This window comes from Bombus terrestris, chromosome 13 (genome assembly GCF_910591885.1).
Source record: "Bombus terrestris chromosome 13, iyBomTerr1.2, whole genome shotgun sequence".
NCBI lineage: Eukaryota > Metazoa > Arthropoda > Insecta > Hymenoptera > Apidae > Bombus > Bombus terrestris.
The window spans coordinates 7,111,908-7,122,628 of record NC_063281.1 but is presented as its reverse complement, the minus strand read 5'-3'; the positions used below and the strand labels follow the sequence as shown (position 1 = coordinate 7,122,628).

General features: G+C 45.1%; 1 long non-coding RNA gene across 7 annotated transcripts in view; it reads right to left on the bottom strand.

Moving 5' to 3' along the window:
* The window catches only part of LOC105666383, a 77,462-nt gene that overhangs the window by 30,067 nt on the left and 36,674 nt on the right, over window positions 1–10,721 (bottom strand). The gene's annotated exons all lie outside the window — the stretch shown is intronic.

The window sequence follows — 10,721 nt, the reverse complement described above, 5'->3', positions numbered from 1 at the left end:
CGAATGTTGATAATTATCCTTTGAATTACAAGCAGAATTGCGTAACGTCATGTAAAGCTACTATAAGATAGATCAGGTTCTTTTTTTGTTCCCTTCTTTTTTTTTTGGCTTACCAAATTTTCTGTGAAATCATTAGCCTGGCTATTGATAATTATCTGTAATGGTTAGATCCGTGGTATCGACAATCCCGCAAATTTTTTCGTCTTCGACGAGCTCTTCTACTTCCCACGTGTTTCAACGTACCCCGTAATTTCTTGTACTCGAAAGGAATTGCGAAACGCTTTGTTCGGTATTGACAGAGGAGAAGGAGATTGCGCGCAGCACGGTTAAGCAGTAACACAGAAGAATGTAATTAGAGTTCTCGACATATCGATGGCCGATAACCCGATTATTAGGACAGGAGCAACAGAGGCTGCTGCGAAGTGAAAAGCCAAGCCAACGATGTTGCTGCCTGTAACGAGGCATCGATAGAAACATTTTCTACCCGAAACGGTTCCTCCGAGCTCGCAAGTCAATCGAATCTCGGGAATTATCAAACTATGTGGCTACATCGAGGTTATCGCGTAGTTGCAATTTAGAATGAACTTTCAGCCACATTCGATCATTTTTCCAACGTAATCACGAACCCTTCGATGATCTTCAGAAACGATCAACTAATAACGTCTTCATACTGCAAACTATAAATGTTAGAACCAACCTATAAATAAATGTAGCATGGTTTTTCAGAAGTACAAAATAGAATGAATGTTTCAAAACCTTCCAATGAACATACGAGGCGGTTTTAAAGATAACCATGTTTCGATAACTAGCTCTGCCACCCCCACTTACACTCGCGATAGCGGTTTATCTTGGCGTTTCACGTGGTCCTAAAACGAAGGCAATGCTAAGTATATAGTGGACAGGCTTTCGTCGACAGCGAGCAGCATTGGAGGGGTGAAGGAGTCGATGATGGAGCGACGATGGAAAGTAGAAAAACAAGAAGAAGAAGAAGAAGAAGAAGGAGAAAGAAAAGAAGAAGAATAGGAAGAAGAAGAAGAAGAAGCAGACGAAGAAGAAGAAGAAGAAGACGATGACGGCGATGAAGAAGAAAAGAAGAAGGAGGAGGAGGAGAAGGTTGGAGAAAAAGTGTAGATAAAAAAAAAGAGGAGGTAGAAGAAGAAGAAGAAATGCCTAACGCCGATCGAAGAGACGGAGCCCCACCTCTTACGAGAGCGATGCCGTGCCGGGACAGGCCCGTCGAATGTTAAGGAGACGCGGGGAGCGAACATAACCTCACCTAACCTAACTTCACCTCCACTCTCGGAGGCCGCCGTGCGGCCGGCGATCCCGCGTATGATTTCCAGTCGAGCTCTCATTGGTCGACTGGTCTGTGCGCGGTTACCGCCTTCGCCATTAAACAAAACCTTGCGAGAAGAGAGCGAAATTAAAAAACGAAGGGTCCCAGGCCCTCCTCGATACGTTCTCGACCTTGCCCCGACACTGTTTCGGTACCTCTAAGCCAATTGCGATTGCCTCGCGACGTGTCGATTCACTTACGCACCCCGTCAATTCAACTCGATTACTCTCGTCTCCTCTTTGTCTTCTCTTAGGCTTTCAACCGAAGCGCAAAGTGATTCCATAAGGATTCCTACCGTAGGAAGAAAAAATAAAATTTGATCTCATATTGGATTCGAAGCGGCTGTAGAATTATTCCATGGTAAGTATATTTAAATACAAATAATGTCATTGTTTTAATAGGTTTGGAGCAGTAAGAATTTTAAAGAAGAACTTGTTAGGAGTGGATACTGGTTCTTCTGTATACCTACGCTAAGTGATACTACAGAAATAGATGAAACTTAAATTTCCTAACTCGTAATTAAAATACAGTGAACTTAGAGAAAGTTAATGATAGGAAGTATGTACGCAATACTAAGTTCGTGAATCGCTGCTTGTTAGTCGAACGAGTCCAAAACCTGGAATGTTATACGTTCTAAGATTTCTAAAGATATACGAATCATCCCTCTGATACACGAATCTCGTTACCCTCGAACTTGATTACGAGACTTAACGAGAACGTCACGACGCTCTCTTCCTATCCCAAGACAGCTGGTCGGCTGGAAAGGTTTCGTTGGTCAATTTTCTGGCCGACAGATTCGCGAATCCGCGTCGCGAATATGCTCCCTCGATCTAAGCCCTCTGCCTCACCCTCCGTCCCTCTCTCGTCTCTTTCTCGCCGCAGTTCAGACTCTCTCTCTTACTTTCTCCTGTTGCCCCGTAATTGATATTATTATGGGCCGGTGAGGCCCTCCCATTACGTTATAAATGTTACACGGGTCGATTACCGCTCTTTGTTCCGGACATGCTTACAATGTCCGCGAACAATGCTGGACCCTCTTCCTCCCCCGCCACAATCTTTTTCTCCTCCAGCAACTCTTTCCACGGGCGGCATCGCACATGAACGTAGAGGACGGCGACGTCGACGACGACGAAGAGTTAACCCTCGATTTAACCGACGCGAAGATACGCAGATAAGAAAGGATCGGAGCGGATTGCTCGTTGGCCCACGAGTGGTGAATGGTATACGTTCGACCACCCTGACACGATGTTGCAAATAAACAAATTTCTACGCGATACGTTAGTTTCTCTAAATTATGGAAGAAATAAAGAAAGTTTCAGATAGAATATTTTCTCATATTTTTCGAAGGAATTCGTATATCTTAGATGGGACCGAGGATGGTTGCACGTGGCTTGCTCCCCTGGCCGCCATCTTAAGATGGATCCAAGGCAGGACCTGCTGCTCTTCTACTTTTTTTCATGCTCCGTTCGTCGTCCTAATCATTGTTATTACGAGCGGTCGCCCGTTCGCACACGTGCTTTTTTTCTTCTTCCTTCATCCCCCTTGCATCCCTCGGTGCTCCTTTTCTCCCCCCGTGGCCCCCTTATCCATGCGATAGATTTCGGTCAGGCCAATTACATTTTTTCCTTGGCCGTGGAAGGAATAAAACTATGATACGGATCGGTATCGCGCCCGTTCCCCACCTGCCTCGTATCGGCGTAACCTCAAAAGAATCTGCCCGTTTGCAGTAAAAAAATGAACAAGTCGTAGGCGCGACAGACACGCTTGATTCTAATAATCATACGGCCGGTTCATTATCTCATGACCCGGGCCGGGCGTAGCAACTTTTAATGTGTACGCGGGCGCGTTAAGTTTGATGGCCGCCCGTAAAATCGTCGCGGAAGATACCGATGGCGCGGCAAGCAATTTACGCTCATATCGAATCGGGAACATAATCTCGTAGAAAGGAAAAGGAGTGGCGAAAGTGTAACAATTTCAGAGAAGGTTTAAAATTATTTCAACAATTGGCCAGTTGAAGAAAGCCATAGGTGCTATCAGCTGTGTGCTCGCCTTTCTAGATTTATTTTCCAGCTAGATTGGTATAGTTGAAAGTAACCTATCTTTAGCGTCATTTTTATAATCATTCGAATGTCTTTATGAAGGGATTTTAGAAAGGCTGGGAGGTTGCGATTGAGACGAAACTGTAACATTCGATGGTCTATATGTCGTATAAAATATTGGGATCTTTAACCACACAATCTTTAACAGTAGAACTACCAAAGCTACAACTTTTACAGTTACAATTTTACCATCAGTCATAAATAAAAAGTTACAATTGGAGCAGTAGAACCAAATCTATCGAGGTGGTAGATTTCAAATTTCTTGCGTTTCTACGTGCAGACCATTTTAGTAAGATTAACGTGATGGTAAAATTATTGAGATGGAAACTTGGCTCACATCATTTTAATTCTAACTTCTATCAGCGTATGGTATCTATATTTAGATATATACTCTGCTATTAATTATTTTAAGATTAACTTTTTCTGATAAAAAGGCAAGAATCACAGCACTCCCCCTGTAAATTTCATTTCTCTTGTCCGTCCATATCACATCCCTAAAGCTTCGTATCGAAGAAAACATTATACAAGAACAATATACTGCATCGTACAAGAGCTAAATTTGCAAAACGCCGCGACAGATGATCGGTACGATGAAGCTTTCTCTCGACACGCTTGAAATTGACCGCGCAATCCGCCGATTCCGGACGTTTCTGTGTGAAACGAGGGGAGGGCGTGCCGACTTTCTTGCAAAACGCAATTCCGCCGGCAAGAAAGTGGAGCGCGCTCGTTGTAATGTATTCACGCGATTTTCTGCTCGTCGTTCTGTTTCTTTCACCCTCCTTCCTTTCATCTCTCACTGTCTGTTGCTCTCCTTATCGCATGGAGGATCGTTAAAAATGCCCGAAAGCGCGCGTTTCGGCTTTCCGCGAAGTGTATTTCGCGATAGAAACGACGTACACGACCGACACTCGCCGCGTAAAAACCGCGATACGAACCGAGAGGAAGAGAGAAAGAGAACAGGAAACAAAAAGAGAGAAAGAGGGTAGAAGAGGAGGAGGTGAGGGGGGAAAGGCGGACGAGCGGTGCAGTTATGTCACTATTAAAAACGCATTAATCCTGAATTCGCCTTGGATCGGGCCGGTCGCTTCGTGCGGGCCCGTACGATTTAAACGCTCGGTTTCCCGGCGCGCGATTTCACACGTTGCACGCGCATTATTGCTTCTCCTGGTTTTTACCACCCCTCCGTTTCAGGGGAATGGATTACTATCTTCCCGTGGAAATCATCGAGGTGAATTTTCAATACAATGTTCTTTTTTTTAACACGATATATCCGCGTTAAAAACAAGGAAATAAAAATTGTTAGATTTTTTTCAAGGGCGAAACGAGAAATTAATGAGATTTTCAATTCGAGAATAAGAGAAATCGAGGAATCGATGTTCCACCCTTTTCCGTAGGAACTCGCCCGAATGGATGCAATATCACGAAAGCGCTAAGAGAACAACGACCAACGACGAACATCATGTTGCTGTACTCGAAAGCTCGGCGATGCAACGAAGCGGGGAAGCTGGAAGCTTCTAAAGTACTCGCCGCCGCTGCTAATGGCACTTCTCCGACCAACGAGGGGGAGATTTTAAGCTCGTTTCGCGGAAAAACTGTTGATTTTCCTTGAACGAGAAATTATTTTCTCGCGTTCGCTGCCCCTCCACCTCCTCTCCATTCGTATTGTCGAAGAATCGATATTTAACAAGAAGCTTGATACGAAGCATAAAACGAAGAGACACGTAGCCTGTGTATAAGAACGTCCGGATTTCTCTTCTATGCCTATCTACTGGAAATGAAAAATTTAAACACGCCGACATCGTGTTTCACATACTCGAAGAAGGATTCTTTTCCTTCTCCTCGATACACGCTTCGCTCGCCACGCCTATTAATGCCCTGAAAAGGTGTAATCGGATCGAAGACCGTCGAACGATCCGCTTTCTAGTCGGTTGTTTTTTTCAACCAATTAGAAAACCGAACGTAACGATGTCTCGTCTAATATCAGAGGGTTCGAGACGCTTCCCTGAAATGCCGTTTAATATCCATAGCGAGAAGAAGAGCAAAAGGACGTGTCCACCGTGTGCGTTGCCATAGATCGTGGTTGCCCTCGCGTAATGATGCTGCCTGTGAAAAGTATATCGGGATTCTCGAAACGAGAAAATAGTAAAAAACGAAAGGGAAAGACGAAAACGTAAGAGGATACGGATAAGCGAAGAAACGGGAGACCAGCAGAGGAGTCATCCGCCTTCCTAATTCGATCGAAGCCTCATTATGATCTTAGAGCTCGTCCCAGGGAACCTAGCATTAGTATAAACACGGATCGAGAGTACCATTATACGGCCCTGGTGGTGGCCCATTTTGAATACGAAAGGAGCAAAGATATTATGTTAATCGAGCCGACGATATTACAATATAGTATCGCCACGCTGTTCCCGGAGGCCGATCCCGTCCAGACTTTTCGCCTACTCGTCCCATATTCGCGACCACGTATGCATATATGTATGTTATTCGTCGCTGATGCATTATAAGTTGACGAAAAATAATTAATGAACACAAAGGGGATGAAATAACACGGTGGTGAATGCCGGCCGAGAGCTCACAGTGAGACGTGGCAGCGCTAGACGGTGCTCTTGATAGAGAAGCAAGGAGTCGCTCGTGAAAGCTCATGAATATTTATCTGGGTCAGACTTGACCAACTTGCCGATTAAAGCGACGTTTTGTCGCTTCGTTAGATTCCCGACAAAGGATTGGAATAACGTTCGCCGTGAACCGCGCCCTTTTTAACTTCCTCCATTAATTAGACATCGTTAAAGAACGTGCTGACTACTTGTCTTTTCTCGCGAGTTTCTTCTCCCAATCGGAACATTAGGACGTCGATCGACTGTCAATGACGGTCGATTAAAAGGTCTGATATTCGAAGTTCAATGCTGAAGTTGATATTTTTTTAAATATCGTGTGTTATTTCGTAAGATAGGCGAGATGAATCGCGACGATTGTCGCTTCCTTTAAACAGATTCTCTATTTGCCTTACGATCCCCGAAAGACAGCGTCGCGAACTCGGTATCCTCTCATGAAAATTGCGTAGTGGCTGTCTTCGAGTTCGAGCGGATTACAGGGGTGGTAGAGTTGAATGAAGGGTGTAGGTGGGCTCGGCTACTGAGGGATCGTTGTTGCCATGGCGACACCAACCCCGTCCTCCGGCAGTTCACCATTTCCCCCGTGCGCTACAGCGATCCCTCCGACCTCCGGGGAAGGCGCGATCCATATCTGCTAACGCGAAGTCACGTTTCAATGGCCATTTTGTGCTGTGACAAGAAAGAACGGGTCCTCGGCTTCTCGCGAAAACTTCGCCTTCGTCTGATTTCACTTCCTTTCAGGGAAAAACTCTGGTCAATCTCTGGACTATTTATGGCTTTGCTTAAATAAGAATAAAGGATATACCACCCATTGATGGTTACGCTTTAATTAAACGTATTTACTAAACAGAGAGAAAATTCGACGTAATGATACGTATTATAATGACACGTATTTAAGCCACGTTGTCATTATGTCAAACGTGGATTCATGTGGGAATTACACCGTTGAAGATGTAAATAGCGAAGCGACAAGGAAACGCCACGTCGCATGGAAGATATAGTTCCATAGCGTATAATGAACATGTCGAAGACCGGATAATAATTCGTGACAAGGACGTCTGGGAACGAATTTTCGAAACAAAGAACGACCAAGTGATGATTAGAAAGAATATTGTATGCAATCCACGGTGCAATTAGCCGCGTTTACGTAATCTTGACGAACCGTATCCGCTGTCATTCGAGCGTTTATTTAGAACAATGTTCCAAGTAATGTCCTAAGAAACTTACCAAAAAAAAAAGAGAAAATCATTTTTCAGTAGAAAGAAATATATTTAATTCGATTAACTACGATTCGACGAAGAAAATTTTTAGATATTAAATATATGATATATTAAATAAACAAACAGAAATGCAAATTCGATGACGAAGATTCTTTCCAAGTTCTTTCATTCTTTCCAAGGCATTAGTCGCAAGGTCTCTATGTTACGCGAAGTGCTTTCGACACATTCCTAGAGCACTCAAACTCACTCCACACGTAACCAGGCGCCCTTTCAACGATGCATAGGGGTGTACTGTCGCGACACTTGTGCATTGGTCGTCGAGGACCGATTTAAGAGTCACGGCCCTACAGTCGATTATGACGTTAAGAGGAAACAACGGTCTGGATCGGTAATTAAACAACGAGGGAATGGGCAAAGCAGAACAATCGAGACTGCGCTGGCGAAAGCGGAGAGCAGAGCATGAAACGTATGGATCACGTGTCACGATGACGACACGGGAGTAAAAACATCGTTCAACGCTTTGCATACGTGTCTACCTTGTCGTAATTGAACGATTTGCATACGCACGTATCCGATCTCGTCCCGCAAATTGAATACGAGAAACTTATTTAATTTCCGCTGCAGGCAGTTACGTACATCGTGAATTAATTAATACTTACGAGAAGCAAATCGCGGCAAAAAAGACAAGTATCGAACGAGACAGAAAAATGAGACAAAATAAAGAAGAAAAAGACACGACCTTGGCAATCCGTATGACGCCGCGTGGAAGTCACGCGCATGAAACGATCTGCATTCTAATATCGATATTATTGTAATGTGCTCGACCAACGGGTTCTCTGGCGCGACCACTACCATCAACCACCCCTGGGCCACGGTTAACAAGAATTCAAAATGGAGGTGAGGCGGCCCGCGTGCACATCCCCTCGGAATCGAATTTCAACACCGTCTACCTATCTCTCACCGATTCTCTGGTAATTATTTTTTCGCGAAATCTGGGGATCTCGATCAGGTGATTCGGCTTCCCCCGTTCGACGATCGACGATTCGTCGAGGGTGCGAGGAGAAAGGGCGTATATATACATGTGTATCCTTTTCGAGACTCGAGGCTGAGCTGCGTGGCGGAGACCCATTTGCGATGCAGGTAACTCCACACCCCCCTCGAGGTATCTTCCAGCTTCGGTCGGCCGCTTCCTGTACGTGTGAACGTATACGAAGGTTGGTGCGACCGTATACGTGGCTGCACGCGTATAACAGTGCGCCTGTGGTTCGACGATGCACATGCAGACACCGGCAAAACCTATCTGCCATGCACGATCGCTCGGTTGCATATAAGCCGAGACGCGCAGCACGTCATTACGCGGGCAGAAAGCAAAAAGACGATAGCCTCGCGGCCGGCCAATCGCCGTTCGCGTGCTAATGAATCTGAACCGACCCGACCAATGGCGGAACCCCATATACGCCGCTGGTGAACCCGGTATAACCCTCGTGGCAATGCCGCGGTACCAGAAACCCGGGGTGTGGTGTGTGCGCGCGGCCGTTCGATCAGAAATCCTCCTCTTTTTCTGCGATCGGAGAATTGCGAACGACAGGCCACGCGGCGCACGATTTTTTCGAAATTTCCAATGGTTATTACGCAACGCCCTAACTCCCCCCTCCCCTCCCTTTAGTTTAATTTATCGACTCGAACATATTTCCGAACAAGATTCCATGGAAAGATTAACCCCTGCGAGCCGGTGGATCGTTTACTCGCGTTTTAAGTATCGCGATATAAACCAGCAACTATGCTCTATACCTAAGATATATATATATATAAACACATTCTATTTCGAAACCTACAACAATATCACCAGCAATGTTAATCAATGTATGAGAAAGTCTCTTCCCTTACGATTAACTTCTCCACCCTATATTTCGATTTCTAATAACCGTTTTAACTTGTTCATCAGGCGAGTTTAAATTTTAAATGACAGCAATTGGCGAACGATTCGTACAACTCATAAATAAACAGATCCTCACCCCCAGAAGCCGGAACGCATGCGAGTCGCGCATGCACCGCGTGGGTAGCCAGACACAAAGGTTCAAGCATACTACGGTGAGTGCATGAAGATAGAGGAAAAGGGTAAGGTTCCTGGAGAAACGAGGTATAGCACGGCAAGGAACACGCTCATTGTTTCCCTCCTTCTCGAGTCTCTCCTCGCTAGCTGGCTGGCTGTCTGGCTGGCGACACGTAAAGTGCGTGCACGCGTGCATGCGTGCCTGCATGCCGTGCAGCGGCTCGGTGCATGTGCACATAGCGCGTACAAACGCACGGTATAGTCGATGCAACGTGCACAGAACAGCTCGGTGCAGCGTGTACCGGAGTCAGAGAGCCGCTCAGGGCTATCATTATGGCGGCAGTAGACACTCCCTCCTTATCGCCGGTTTCCAACGCGAGTCTCGACCGAACGAACGCTCGCAGCTCCGTTCGCTCGCCATCATTATATTTTCCGCGGCGAGAAAGGACGCGCACACGAGCGAACGCGCCCAGAAATACGCACACACGCGACCAAACGTTGAATACCGTGCCTCTTTCCAGATGGAGAACGTATCAGGGTATGGGTGAATCCGGTCACCATCCAGTCGAATTTCTTCCTGCGTCTTTAAATATACCTCCAGCATCGATTCGATACTTTGTAACCGATACTTTGACGAGAGTCAGCCCCGGTGGAACTGGATTAAGCAGGCTGCGAGGAAAACTGGATTGGGCGGAGGGACGCGTATCTGGGCTTGGCTGAGAAAAATCGATCTGTTTTTTGCGTCCAGGGGATGATTAGTATTATGACAGGCTCCAGTCGGAACGATGATTTTACGTTCGGAAATCTTGCGCGGTCGATTGGCAATCCAGTCACCGCGAAGTTAGTGGCGTCTGCTTTATTATGCAAACTTTTGTAATCTGTTTAGAATTAAAAGTTTGTTCTATTCGATTATCGTGATGATTACAGTTTCGTCGACTACCAAAAACAATCAATGTTTTTCATAACTTTAGTAAAATTAGAAGGCCGGCTAAATCGAGATCGTAATATTTATCTATTTTCTTCGTTTGTATTCGTTATAGCTCGTAGTCTTTTTAATATATTTCGTATACACAGCTGTATCAGTTATTTTATGTCTTCGTTATATTGCTAGACATTCGGTATCTTCGTCTTCAGGTCGGATATTATAATAATCGATAATAAATACAGCGACGATCCGAACAGAGTTCAGATATTTTCAATACCATTCAAGTTGAATAAATTGTCTGACCATGAAAGGAAAATTTTGTAACCATTTGCTTACAAAACATCTCTATGACACAGTGTAGTAATAAATTAATTGTCAGATGTACCGATTCCATGAAGAAGCAAGTGCAATTTCCCATTTATAGCGTCGTCTTTAGGAAAGTAGAATTTTTCCTAACTCAATAGCCAAATACT